General features: G+C 36.8%; 1 protein-coding gene and 1 long non-coding RNA gene across 8 annotated transcripts in view; one reads left to right on the top strand and one right to left on the bottom strand.

Annotated features, from left to right (window-relative positions):
- Positions 1 to 15,095, bottom strand: part of si:dkey-237i9.1 (SEC14-like protein 1) — a 184,266-nt gene that overhangs the window by 100,398 nt on the left and 68,773 nt on the right. The gene's annotated exons all lie outside the window — the stretch shown is intronic.
- LOC128016258 (uncharacterized) lies at positions 4,968 to 10,522 on the top strand. Its single transcript, XR_008184115.1, has 3 exons — positions 4,968 to 6,721; positions 6,821 to 6,921; positions 8,589 to 10,522. It is a non-coding gene; the product is annotated as an uncharacterized LOC128016258 (long non-coding RNA).

The raw sequence follows: 15,095 nt of genomic DNA, 5'->3' as shown, positions 1-15,095 counted from the left end.
CTCCTTAGCTGAATTTGTGAGTTGTTTGAGCATTTGTCTGATGCCAAACTCACAGTCAACCTGGAGTGTGAGTTTGCCCAGGGCGACTGTGACTTATCTGGGCAAGGTTGTCGGAATGGGCAAAGTGCGACCTGTACGTGCTAAAGTCATAGCGATTGACACATTTCATAGCCCTCAGACTAAACTTGAATTGATGAGATTTTTAGGAATGACTGGGTATTACAAAAGTTTTTGTCCGAACTTTTCTTCTGTTGTTGACCCACTTAGAGATTTGTTGCAAGCAAAGGCAAAATTTGAGTGGACTCCAAAATGTGAAAGGGCATTTGAGAATGTTAAGCGATTGCTCACATCGTCCCCTGTCCTGACGGCTCCTCGATTTTATAAACCATTCAAACTTCAGGGGGATACTAGTCAGGTTGGAGCTGGAGCTGTTCTGTTGCAGGCTGATGAGAGTGGTATAAATCGCCCTGTTAGCTATTTCTCATGAAAATTCAATTTGTATCAGACCAATTATTCTACCATCGAGAAAGAAGCGTTAGCATTGATTTGGTCCCTGCAACATTTTGAGGTGTATTTGTCTTGTGGGACTATGCCAACTGAGGTGTACACGGACCATAACCCAGCCTTATGCTTTGGATATTCGTCATGTGAAAGGCGTAGATAACATCTTAGCTGACGCTTTGTCCCGTGCCCCATGTGGTGGAGAATAAGTTTTTTGACTATTGCTACTTCTCTTCTCTTCCCGTTTGTTGTTTTTTAATTCCTTAATTTAGCTTTTTCCAGGTGCCGGGAGATTGCTGGTTTTGAAACTAAGAGATGGGTAGAGTTTGGGGAGTTGTAATAGTTAATGATTGATACTAACTTCACCCTAACTTTTTGTACAAATTTTTGGGGGTTGGAACTTGTATAAGGTAGAGTTTCTAATGAGAATCTCTCCCTTTTTAAGGGGGGAGGTGTTACGGCTCAATTTTGTTTTGGGTTTGTTCGGTTTTCTCTTTTTTTCCTTTAGGTTGCCAGTTAAGGATCCACACCTGTGTTGAATTTTGAAAGCAGTATTTAAGATGGCTATCCTTTGTGGGAAGGAGCTCTGACCCCTATCCTGCAGTTGTGCTCAGGAGCTGGACCTTCATATAGATTTTTTTCTTTATTGTTTGCTTATTTTTTGTCTAACATCTTTTTTCTTTATCATATAGCCCCTAGATGTAAAATAAATATTTTGTTTAATTTAATTTTGGTCTCTGATCCCTTTATTTTGTTACTTCCTTGAGCCGGAATGTAACAACAGCAAGGACAATAACTATAAAAAAATATATAGCTGCAAGCAGCAATAATGGGGTCAAGCACTCCACTGGCAAATTGAGGATATAAACATGGCATGGAGCATCACACCAAAGGCAACAATGAGCAATTACAGCAATTTTAAGATGGCTGTAATTTAAATGGCTGAAAAATCAAATATAATTGCAAGCAGCAATTACGGGGCCGAGCACTCCAGTGGCAAATTTATGAACTAAGCATGGCATGGAGGACCACACCAAATGCAACAGTGAACAATTACAGCAATTTTGGGATGATTGTAATTGCAATGGCTGAAAACTCAAATACAACCACTAGCAATATGATTAAATGGCTTATCACTTTTGACCAAGAGGTGTCAAATCATTTTGGCATGTTCTGTGAGAGATGACAATGGCACACACAAAGTTTGGTGTCAATATGCCAAAGCATTGCAGCGATACAGGCTGAAGTGTGATTTTGGCATGATGCCTCAAATTCATTGCTGTGGTATGCGAAAACGGTTTTGTCTATTGACACAAAATCCATAACATTTTGTCAGCCCAGTCTGAAGATCGTCTGACTTGAATTTGGTGAAAATCGGACCGATGGTTGATGAGGAGTTTGAAAAAGTTGGTTTTCAACATAAATCAAAATGGCGGACCGGAAGTTCAGCTTATTCTGGCATATTTGGTATCTATGTTGTCGGCATAAGCTTCATTGTAATAGGCTAATGCAATAAAAAGTTATTAGCATTTTTATAAATGTAATTATTAATGGTTAATGAATGGTTTATTATTCTTGACCAATAGATGGTGCTGTTACTAAATTGATGTGGCATGGTCAAGTGTGAGGTGACAATGGCACAAACAAAGTTTGGTACAAATATGTCAAAGGGGTGCAGAGATACAGCCTCAGATGCATTTTGGCATCTTTCCAGCAAATTTGTTAATGCACTAAACGAGAACGGTTTCATATATTGACACGAAATTATAACTTTTGGCCAGTGGGGTCTGAAGATGATCATTGTCAAATTTGGTGAAAATTAGACTAACGATCTAGGAGGAGTTCGAAAAAGTAGGTTTCCAATATTAATCAAAATGGCGGACATGAAGTATGGCCAATATAAAAAAAATGGCTGACATGGGAAAATTGGATATCATTCATCATAAACATGAGTGCAACTTTGGACAAATGGTGGCGCTAGTGAGTTTGAGACTCCAAATTGGCTATGGTTAATGTTGGGACTGTCCTCTATCAGTGCGCCTAGTTTTACAACTTTCCCGCAATCGGTTCTATGGGCTGCCATAGGCTTGCGGCGGTAGAAGAAGAAGAAATATAGCTGCAAGCAGCGATGGCGGGCCCGAGCTGTCAATGCAACCGCCACCCCGGTGGCATCAGGAAAACTGTGCCCAGCGAGCAGATAGACAGTAACCCTCTAGCACAGGTGCGTCCAACTCTGTTAATGGCGATCGACTGTCCTGCAAAGTTTAGCTCCAACCCCAATCAAACACACCTGAAGCAAGACAGTTTTACATGTTGCCATGGCAACAATATTATAGCTATTAATATCCCCTCAAAAGTTTTGTATTGGCCTTGCTTTGAAATTATGATGAAGTTTCAAGCAAATCGAGTAAAAATTAGATGCTGAATTAAAATCATTTTGAAAAATTATACACTTCCTACTGCCAGTTGGTGGCACTATAACTTTGGCTCCTAAAAGTAACATATATGTGATCGGCATCATACAACCAACAAACCCCTGAAATTTGATAAAAAGCTGAAAATGTATGTGGATGCTATTAGCACTTCCTGTTTCTCATTTTTCGCCATGAATTCATCATCTCGCCACAGGCAAACCGTTTGAGATCAAAAATCCACTGCCAATTTTGCATCCCCAATATCTTATGATCATGTTCACCAAGTTTCAGTTCAAACAGTTAAAAGTCCTTGGAGGAGTATATCAAATTCCAGAGCATGCTTTTTTTAAACAGCCCTGAATAGCTGACTTCCTGTTGGGCGGAGCCTATAACATGATGTTCGGTTCAATGAGATCTAGAAGGGTGCTTTCACACTAGCACTTTTGGTGCACACCCGGGTTCGATTGATGTCAGAGTTCGGTTAGTTTGGATGACGTGAACGCTGTCTTCAGTACTTGGATGCGCACCTGCGAACCGTACCCGAGTGCGCTTAAAAACGGTGGTCTGGGGTAAGCTTCATGTGAACTCTGGTACGGTTCGCTGGTTATGTGAATGCAATCATACCAAATCGTGAACCGCATTTAATGACAAATTATTTGATGAAAAGGTGTGTTTGTGTTTCACTCACTTTCCTGATGAGCGTGACTGACGCGCCGCAAGCAGAGAGCTGTAGATCTCATTTATGTTCGCCTTCAACATTCTTTAGAGCATTTTCAGATGAACTTACATTCATAAGACAGACGCAAGTGCCGTTTGGACCTAAGCTTTATAAACAAAACGAACAGTTCAAAAACATAATACATAAAAGTGCAGAGAGTAATATTATGCATTTGCTGTCTTCTCCTGCACTGTTGTTACCAAGCAACGGGGTAAACAGCTGCTGGCTTGATGATGCAAGAGAACCTTCGGACTCAAAAAGGGGGGTGGGGGAGCAACCGAACTCGAGTTCAGACCAGGCAAGTGAACCAAGTGTGAAACCACCCTAAGTGTATAGGCGCTGTAGAGACTCTGTATATATACATACTAATTAAAGCCTAGTTAAAAATATTTTAATACATCATTTATTAATACATTTTTTATTTACAGTTTTTTTTTTTTTTAAGATTAGTTTATATACTGTGAAATAACATGAACATTCATTTTTTAATGATAGGATTAACATAAAAAAGATTAATAAATGATCTGAAAAATAGATTGTTCATTGTTAGTTCATGTTAGTTAATGAATTAACTAAGGTAAACCAAAGAGAGCTTATTATAAATTGTTGCCAAACACTTTTGATGATCTATAACCATTTTTAAAAACACTTTTAACAATTTATAAAAATTTCTGAAATGATTATATAAAACTATATCACCAGTTAAATTCATTAGCTTTTTAAAATACATATTATTTTAGATTTATAAAAATGCTTGTTTTCACTCAATATCCTGTTAATCTTGAGTACCTATAAGTAGTATTGCATCAATCAATCCAATCAATCACCTTTATTTATATAGCGCTTTAACCCTTTGAAGTCGATTAACGCATATATGCGTTTTGAGTCATTTTCTCCTGATAACCCCGAAAAGAACTTAAATTACACTCTCAGTTTTAATCGTACAGATAAGAGCAATACATCAATCGAACCTGTAAAGGGTCTACTTTTTTTTGGATACACACATAACAAAAAACCTTGGTGCACTTATAAAATAAACAAACAAGGTGCGCTGTCTGCAGCCTTTGTGCGCTGATCTTAATTTACAAACACATCATTAAAATGAACTGTAACTCCGTGAATACTCAACGAAGAGACATGAGAGAGATATCTATAGAAAGCCTGAAATGTCTACTTTTAAACTAAACAAGTGCTACCGAAAACAAATATTCTGAGATAAAGTAATCCATATGAAAACAACGCAATGTCTGTTTTTCATGTCTCCCTTCATTATATCTAATGTGACCACGCCCCCGCGCTTAACACGCTATTCAGATTCAAATTGAAGCGCGCGGCTTGAATACGCCCACACAGAAGAAAAAGCAGCCAGACTGTTCTTCAAGTTTTTATTTTATTTTACTGTTTGCTTCACGATGAGAGGAATAAGACATAAATCACGAAAGGTTCAGTAGACTTTTTGCTTTAAATTAATGGTTGTTGTCATGGTGTAAAGAACAGAAACTGCTATTTGTTAATAACTGGAATCTTTTCTGGGAGCGTCCTAGACTGTTTCGCGCTGATGGATTACACCCCAGCAGAGTCGGAGCGGAGCTGCTCTCTGCACTGTAAAAAATTATTTAGCAGTCTAGTTGTTTCAATGAATTTTTTTTTGTTGACACAACTTGCAGTTACTGAATTTGTTCATTCAACTAAAAAATTTTAGTTTTCAGTGTCTCAACTAGTTTGAAAGTTGACTGAACTAGGTTATTTGTCCTCATAACTTAAAAAAATGTGTTGAATCAACTCAATAGCAATATCACGTTCACAACATCACTTATCGCGAGATCTCCTCATTCTGGTGAAGGCTGTTGAAGAGAGAAGAAAGTTGTCAGCCATACTAGTCAGTTTCTCCTCAAAGTTTGGACATTTTACTAGAATACAACTTTGGTAAGTAAAATATTCGTATTTATTGGCTTAATGTGTAAAATTACATTTGTTGTCTCAGAAGAGTAAGTATGGTTTAAAGAATCTTATATTCTGAATGTAAGTTACTGTATGTAAATGTTAGTTTCGCGGCACTCTGAAGCCTCAAAATACAGGCGGTTCCACAGTATTTTCCTTATAAATATTAAAACAGATATTCTCCCATGCGGGACAGCGGAGCTGAACTTATGTGGGGAACGATAAAAATACAGTTTGTATGTATCACTTGAGCTCAGAGCTGTGTTAGAGACCGTTCAAAAAGAGCGCGAGAGCTCATCGGATCACTGTATGGATTAAGAACGGCGGGAATAAAAAAAAAAGGAACTGCTCTAAACCTGACAGCGTAAGACATCCGTCAGAATATACATCGATGAAAAATTAGGGGGAAAAAAGAAGATTTCTACTGTGTCTTTTCTGCATGTTATAAGGGAAACGAATGAGCAGCATAGATGAGCACCTCCCTCAGAGTTCTTCTGGAGCGCGTAACTTAACGTTACATTTGATATCGCTGACATAAGCTTAGTTCTGATGATTTTTTTACAGTCTACGGTTCAGATGAAGTTATGGTAGCGTTACAAACTCTTCTTTCAGTTTTCTGAAGTAACGTTAGTCATTCAAGTGCCTCACTAGAACCCAGTGTAATGCTGCGTGAATATCTGTTTTTATACAGTCTATGGTGAATATAGGTCATAAGTAAATTTTATACGTTCAAATCTATATATTTTAGAATAAAAGTAATAATAGCATATATCTTGTATAAACAGAGATACAATAACGATCGACACAAATGTGTTAAATTTCCTTTTATTGTGTTATAATTCTGTGTTGTGTCATTTAAAAGCATCGCCTGGATGGTATAGTTTGTCATTGGCATTTAAAACAAACTTGTCAATACATTTGACTTTCTCTGTAAAGATTTATTTATATATGTATGTTTATTATTTTACAGTGTTTTAACATGTTTTTGTATTTTTCATGTTTATGATATTTTGGAATGACTGAAGATTCAGCGCAGAATTCAGTAATCCTGTGGATGGACCACAGCGAGTCCTTTTGCAGTTATCCATCAAAATGCTATGCAGACATAATGCAAATGGCATTTACATGGTAGAGCTTGGACAAAGTTGTAAGTAAAATTATTTATTTACAAATGCACATGTATTGGAGTCTATAAGCTTTACGATTGTAAGGCCCTGTTTAATGCATCCCTTTGTTTTTATTAAAGCACACAGGCTCTGCGCAGGAATTCATCAAGGACATGACTGCTGGGATTACGCTTGTGGATGACCAAACTGAGCACCATCAGTCTGCAGTGATGTGATCCAGGTAAAAGAAGAAGAAGAAATCTGGATGATCTGGGGTTGTAACTCGTTGTGGGGTTGTGTACTGTGTTAGACGATCTGGGACTGGGACTAACAGAAATAAACTAATTCAGGTTAAAAACAACTTGAGGTTTAGTAAATGTCAATTTTCTTTCTTTTTCTTTTTTGGGTGAACCCTTTACGAAAATGTAGATATTTGCATTGGAAAACAGCTTCAAAATTTAGAGAACATAATTTGACATTATTTTCCCTTCAGTTTTATTCCTTGAATTTTCTATAATTGGTATTTAAAATGTATTTATAAAGTGTTGAATTTATCTTCATAAAACCACCAGAAACCCTGTTTATGGACATAGCCATTCTTTATTATTTTGCTGAATACTGTTTTGTATCCTGAATCCAACTTTGCTTAAAGGATTATTTCACCAAAAAAATAAAATTAGGCCATGTTTTACTCATTCTCAAGGCACCCTATGTGTATATGATTTTCTTCTTTCAGACGAATCTGATCTGAGTTGAATTAAAAATTGTTCTGGCTCTTCCAAGTTATTTAATGGCAGAAGACCTGTGTGTTTTTTTTCTCAGCAATCCAAAAATAGTCAAATAAAATGCACCCATCCATCAATAAAACGTGTCTCACATGGCTCTGGGGTGGTGAATAAAGGCTTCCTGTAGCAAATCGATGCACTTTTTGTAAGAAAAATATCCATATTTAAATGTAAACACTTTTTTTTTTCCACTGACTATCATACGTGCAAGCCTAATTTTGTGATTCTACTTCGTGATTGGCGTATTGTTGTCTCCTCCGCTCTTCCGTGTTCGTCACTTATCATCGGTGCATGCATGACCCCTATGTCCTATTTTCATCCACCCGGAATGGCTCTTATTCACTTATTCACCTCTCAGAGCCATGTGAGGTACTTTTTATTATGAATTGATGCACATTATTTTACTACTTTTGGACTGTTAAAAAAAGCACCCATCTATTGCCATAATTTTTTTTTATATATAATCCGACTGGATTTGTCTGAAAGAAGAAAGTCATACACACTCACGATGTCATGAGGGTGAGTAAAACATAAATGGGTTAACCAACCCTTTAAGAGTCATGCTTTACTCTGAACATGCAGTGCAACAGACTATTATTTAAAAGGAATACCCATTTACACCAATATATTTTATGATCATTGTATAAATGGTGTGACAGATTAGACACTTAGATTTGGATTAAGAAAAAAAACCTGAGCATGTTGTATTGGTTTGTCACATTTTATGTCATTCAGAAATCATGTAGAATACCAGTGAAGAAAATAATTTCCCCCCATTTTTAGTATAGTTGGTTCTGGGGGTGTATTTTACACGTATCTTCCCATGGGATTTTAAATTCTTTGTGTTCAGCAGAACAAAGAAATTTGTACAGGCTTTAAACAGTTTAATACAGGAAGTTATTTTGAATGTTTGTAAACCAAACCGTTGAGGAGCACCATTTACTTTTGACTTTCATTTTTGGTTAAATTTTTCAAAATATATTCCACTTTAAGGTGAATTACAATTTGCCTTTATTGGTAGCTGTGCTTTTAACAAAACACACAACTTTAATAGTGTATGTACATATGTGTGTTCATTAGTTATAAATGTATTAAGTAATTTAATATTTTTTTCTTTTCCCAGCCATCCAGTGACATTAAGGATGTTGAGAAAGAAATTGAAGAGGGCATTCTGATTGTAACTGAGGAACAGCAATGTGATGTGCTCTGGGTGTGTGTTCACGGTGTGTGTTCACTGCTGTGTGTGTGCACTTTGGATGGGTTAAATGAAGAGCACAAATGTATGTCATGTCACTTTCACTTTTCAGTGTTCATGATGTGTCCATCGGCTCCACAGCACTCTTTCTTAAAAAGTAGTGTTTTTTTGTTTTCTTTTTTAAGGAAATGTAGGTTCTTTTGTGCCTTTCACTACATTATAGAATGTACATTAAAGTTCCAATGACTTGGAATATGCATGTTCTCATGTAAACAAATGTTGTTTCACCTCTCATTTTCTTAAACAGTATGTACACATTTTCAGTATGTAGCATTATGATGGTGGAGAGTTTGGAAACTTTCAAGATCCTTCTGATGTTAACACTTCTGTCTGGTCATGTTGTGCTATGAAATTTAGAATCTGACTGTTTAGGTCTTTGTGCTTCCATGTGCATTCATTCCATTTATATCTTATTATACAGAAGTACAGTACACTCATTTTTTGTAACTAATTGTGATGTTATATACATATATCTTAGTTTCTCATTTTGACCATGACTTGCATTATGGTGGGGGGGGGGGGGGAGTGCATGTGAACTTGTGCAGGGTTGATATGCAGAGTTCAACCTTCTGATTTTCATATTGAGTTATGAAATTAAAAACAATCCCTGTGGTTTTGATCTGATGAATTGAAATGCAACTATTTGTTTCTCAATCCCATGCCAATGCTATTTATTATACATCACACTTTCAAGTGTCGGTTCAGATCTTTAGACGTATGTTTTTATTTTGCATTTTTTAGTTTTGTTTATCAATTATCAGTTGATGTGTTGACGGCAAATTGCTTGTTCAATTTAAATGTGAATGAAAGTGTTGTCTCTATCATTAAATAAATTACATTAAAAAAGTGTTTTGTCATTTTTATTTAAACATTTAAGGCAGTGGGGTAACATTTGTTTATGATTATTGATCGAAGTAAAAAAAAAAAAAAAATCCCTGTTGACACAACATGATTTAGTTGACTGGACTAGAAAATAATAGTCAAGTCAACTTAAAGAAATGTGTTACTTGGACTAACTCCACTCTAATTTGAAGTTGTTTCAACAAGACATTTTTTGTCAAGATAACAAAAAAATTTTAGGCAGCGGGGTAACAAATTTTTTTAAGTTGACTCAACAAATTCTTTTTTACAGTGTGACAACATCTCCAGGACACTTCGCTCCATGTGACTAGTAAGACAATTCTCAAATAACCATTATGATGAGTTTTGTTCCACCCGCTTAAATGCTAAAAGTACTTGCGCTGTAAAAACTATTAAGACTGTGTCTGTTCCCCGAATAGTGAGGTCAAAATATAAATATAATGTAGGATCTAGAAAAAATCTTATCGTAATTAAACCAGAAAAATGTAAAGTAAATGAACAAAAATAATTTTTAAAGTTTGGGCTCATAAATATTAGATCACTCACACCAAAAGCAGTTATTGTAAATTAAATGATCACAGATAATAGTTTTGATTTACTCCGCTTGACTGAAACCTGGCTAAAACCAAATTATTATTTTGGTCTAAATGAGTCTACTCCACCAAACTACTGTTATAAGCATGAGCCCCGTCAGACTGGTTGTGGCGGGGGTGTTGCAACAATATATAGTGATATTCTCAATGTTACCCAGAAAACAGGATACAGGTTTAACTCTTTTGAAATATTTCTGCTAAATGTTACTCTGTCAGACATGCAAAAGAAATCTAATGTATCTCTTGCTCTGGTTACTGTGTATAGACCACCAGGGCCGTATACAGAATACCTAAAAGAATTTGCAGATTTCCTCTCAGACCTTCTAGTTACAGTTGATAAGGCGCTAATAATGGGAGATTTTAATATTCACGTTGATAATGCAAATGATACATTAGGACTTGCGTTTACTGACCTAATAAACTCTTTTGGAGTCAAGCAAAATGTCACCGGGCCCACTCATCGTTTTAATCATACACTAGATTTAATTATATCGCATGGAATCGATCTTACTGCTATAGATATTGTACCTCAAAGTGATGAGATTACAGACCATTTCCTTGTATCGTGCATGCTGCGTATAACTGATATTAACTATATGTCGCAGCAATACCGTCTGGGCAGAACTCTTGTTCCAGCCACCAAAGAAAGATTCGCGAATAACCTGCCTGATCTATCTCAACTGCTATTTGTACCCAAAAATACACATGAATTAGACGAAATTATTGACAACATGGGCACTATTTTCTCTAATACATTAGAAGCTGTTGCCCCGATCAAATTGAAAAAAAGTTAGAGAAAAACGTACTGTACCATGGTATAACAGTAATACTCACTCTCACAAGAAAGTAACTCGTAGTCTTGAACGCAAATGGAGAAAAACTAACTTAGAAGTTTTTAGAATTGCATGGAAAAACAGTATGTCCAGCTATAGACAGGCTCTAAAAACTGCTAGGGCAGAGCATATACACAAACTCATTGAAAATAACCAAAACAATCCAAGGTTTTTATTTAGCACAGTGGCTAAGTTAACAAATTACCAGACGCCACCCGATTCAAATATTCCACCAATGTTAAATAGTAATGACTTTATGAATTTCTTCACTGATAAAATAGATAACATTAGAAATACAATAGCGAATGTAGATTCTACAGCATCTAACACTTCAGTTTCATCCATCGCACCCAAAGATAAACTGCAGTGCTTTACAACCATAAGACAGGAAGAGCTAAATAAACTTATCACTGTCTCTAAACCAACAACATGTTTATTAGATCCTGTACCCACTAAATTACTGAAAGAGCTGTTACCTGTAGCCGAAGAACCGCTTCTCAATATCATTAACTCATCGTTAACTTTAGGTCACATCCCAAAACCATTCAAGCTGGCGGTTATCAAGCCTCTTATTAAGAAACCAAAACTAGATCCTAGTGTACTGGCAAATTATAGGCCTATTTCAAATCTTCCATTTATGTCTAAAATTTTAGAAAAAGTTGTGTCTGCTCAATTGAGCACCTTCCTGCATAAAAATGATCTGTATGAAGAATTTCAGTCAGGTTTTAGGCCCCACCATAGCACAGAAACTGCACTTGTTAAAATTACAAATGAACTGCTCCTTGCGTCAGACCAAGGCTGCATCTCATTTCTAGTCATACTTGATCTTAGTGCTGCGTTCGACACCATAGATCATGACATAACTATACAGGTATTCAAGGGCAGGCTCTAAGATGGTTTAGATCCTACCTGTCCGATCGCTACCCTTTTGTTTACTTAAATGGGGAGTCATCTCATTTATCATCAGTAAAATATGGAGTGCCACAAGGATCCGTTCTAGGCCCCCTTCTATTTTCAATATAGATGTTGCCCCTTGGTAATATTATTAGAAAATACATAATTAGCTTCCCCTGTTATGCTGATGATACTCAGCTATATCTCTCAACGAGACCAGATGAAACTTCCCAATTATCTAAGCTAACAGAGTGTGTTAAAAATGTAAAAGATTGGATGACAAATAATTTTCTCCAATTAAATTCGGATAAGACAGAGATAATAATAATAATAATAATTCCTTACATTTATATAGCGCTTTTCTAGACACTCAAAGCGCTTACATGGTCAGGGGGTATCTCCTCATCCACCACCAGTGTGCAGCATCCACCTGGATGATGCGACGGCAGCCATAGTGCGCCAGAACGCCCACCACACACCAGCTTTCTGGTGGAGAGAAGACAGAGTGCTGAAGCCAATCAGCTAATATGGGGACTGTTAGGAGGCCATGATGCTGAGGTCACACCTCTACTCTTTTTCGAAAGACATCATGGGATTTTTAATGACCACAGAGAGTCAGGACCTCGGTTTAACGTCTCATCCGAAGGACGGTGCTTGTTGACAGTATAGTGTCCCCATCACTACACTGGGGCGCTAGGACCCACACAGACCACAGGGTGAGCACCCCCTGCTGGCCTCACTAGCACCTCTTCCAGCAGCAACCTAGTTTTCTCAGGAGGTCTCCCATCCAGGTACTGACCAGGCTCAGCCCTGCTTAGCTTCAGTGGGCAACCGGTCTTGGGCTCCAGGGTGATATGATTGCCGGCCATATCGGAGATACTAATTATTGGACCAAAAAACACTACACAGAATCTTGTAGATTACAATCTGCAACTAGATGGATGTACTGTTACTTCCTCTACAGTCAGAAATCTGGGTGTTATATTAGACAGCAATTTGTCTTTTGAAAATCATATTTCCAATGTTACAAAAACTGCATTCTTCCATCTTAGAAACATTGCCAAGCTACGAAACATGTTATCTGTTTCTGATGCAGAAAAGCTAGTTCATGCAATCATGACCTCTAGACTGGACTATTGTAATGCACTTCTAGGTGGTTGTCCTGCTTCGTCAATAAACAAGCTACAGGTAGTCCAAAATGCAGCAGCTAGAGTCCTTACGAGGTCAAGAAAATATGATCATATTACCCCAATTTTACAGTCTCTGCACTGGCTACCTATTAAGTTCCGTATCAGTTACAAATTATCATTACTTACCTATAAGGCCCTAAATGGTTTAGCTCCTGCGTACCTAACTAGCTTTCTACCACGTTACAACCCATCACGCACCCTAAGGTCACAAAACGCTGGACTTTTGGTCGTTCCTAGGATAGCAAAGTCCACTAAAGGAGGTAGAGCTTTCTCACATTTGGCTCCCAAACTCTGGAATAGCCTTCCTGATAATGTTCGGGGTTCAGACACACACTCTCTGTTTAAATCTAGATGAAAAAAACACATCTCTTTTGCCAAGCATTCGAATAATGTATCTTTTTAATTGTGAGTGTAGTTGCATCTGATCAAAGGTGCATTTTTATTCATTAGCTTGGGTTAAACTAATTTTACTTTGTTGGATCAGCAGCTATGCTAATGATGTCTGTATTTTGTTTCTATGTTTCGCCACGGGATTCACATCCCGTGGTAACTAGGATTTACACAAGCTCCAGTCTGGATCCAGAACACCTAAGAAAAGATGATGCTGACCCTCAGAGCACCTCAGATGATGCTAACCTTGAATCAACAAACAGAACTAACAATTATTGCTAAATGTGTGACTGAATCATATAATAACTTAATTAATAATATTGATAGTTCATCGTCTAGCTGACTACGTCTTGTATTATTATTATTATTTTTATTTTTTCTCAAATCCTGTCAAATGTGCACAAACTACTAGCTACTACTAAATATTGTAGAAACAATTTTCTGTAAAGTTGCTTTGTAACTATTTGTTTTGTAAAAAGCGCTATACAAATAAACTTGAATTGAATTGACTTCCTGTTGGGCGGAGCCTATGACATGCAATACGAAAGTTGTTCGGCACAATGAAATCTAGGTTATAGGGTTAATTTGTACCATCTTTGAAATCACATTCAGAGAACAATATATATATATATATATATATATATATATATATATATATATATATATATATATATATATATATATATATATATATATAAAACTTTAAGATTTCACAATAAGATTTCATTTATAAACATTAACTATGTTAACATGAACAATAATTACATAGCATTCATTCATGTCAGTTAATATTCCAAACTTAAACATTAAAACATTGTTTTATTGTGATTTTTTTCCAAGCACATTTTACCAATTCCAAACCATATAAATCTTAAGAACTACCATTATTTTTTATTTAATCATTTATGAGTGATATATAATTGTCCATGAATGCTGGAAGAGAAAAACTCCTTATATTCAGGTGTGCAGAATTGTTAGGCATGTTTTCTCTTACAAATGAGCCAAAAAAAAAAAAAAAAAAAAAGAGTATTAACTCAAACTGAAAAGTAGAAAATTATGAAATCTCCATGAGAAATATCAAAAACAAATGCAATACAGAAATTGCAAGGTTAAGACTTGACCAATGGACAAAAAATGCTAACTGGGTCACGGAGTCAGAAAAGAAAAAAAAAAAAAAAAAAAACAGGCCTTCACCATCACCGATCCCCACTACTGCATCTCGCCCACAGCGGAGGCGCCACAAGTGGTGTGAGAGGAAGCAGAAGAGGGGTAAGTGCGGAGGTATCCGGGCTAGGCTAACGGCTAACCCACACAAGCCATCTATCCCCATCATCGTACTGGCTAACATACGCTCGTTGGACAATAAACTGGATTACATCCGATTACTACGTTCAACTCAGAGGACTGTAAGAGACTGTAAGAGTCCAACATTTTGGACTTTGTTTACACCACACAGAGAGGACCTTACAAAGATGATGTAACGGTCACAAAAAAATCATCACTCTCTGGGCCAACCAGAAGCCATGGATGACAGGGGAGGTCTACAGACTCCTGAAGACACAGAACGCTGCCTTCAGAGCTGGAGATGAGGTGGGCCTGAGAACAGCCAGGGCC

Source organism: Carassius gibelio, chromosome A6 (genome assembly GCF_023724105.1).
Source record: "Carassius gibelio isolate Cgi1373 ecotype wild population from Czech Republic chromosome A6, carGib1.2-hapl.c, whole genome shotgun sequence".
NCBI classification, from domain to species: Eukaryota; Metazoa; Chordata; class Actinopteri; order Cypriniformes; family Cyprinidae; genus Carassius; species Carassius gibelio.
This window is presented reverse-complemented; position numbering and strand designations above follow the sequence as displayed.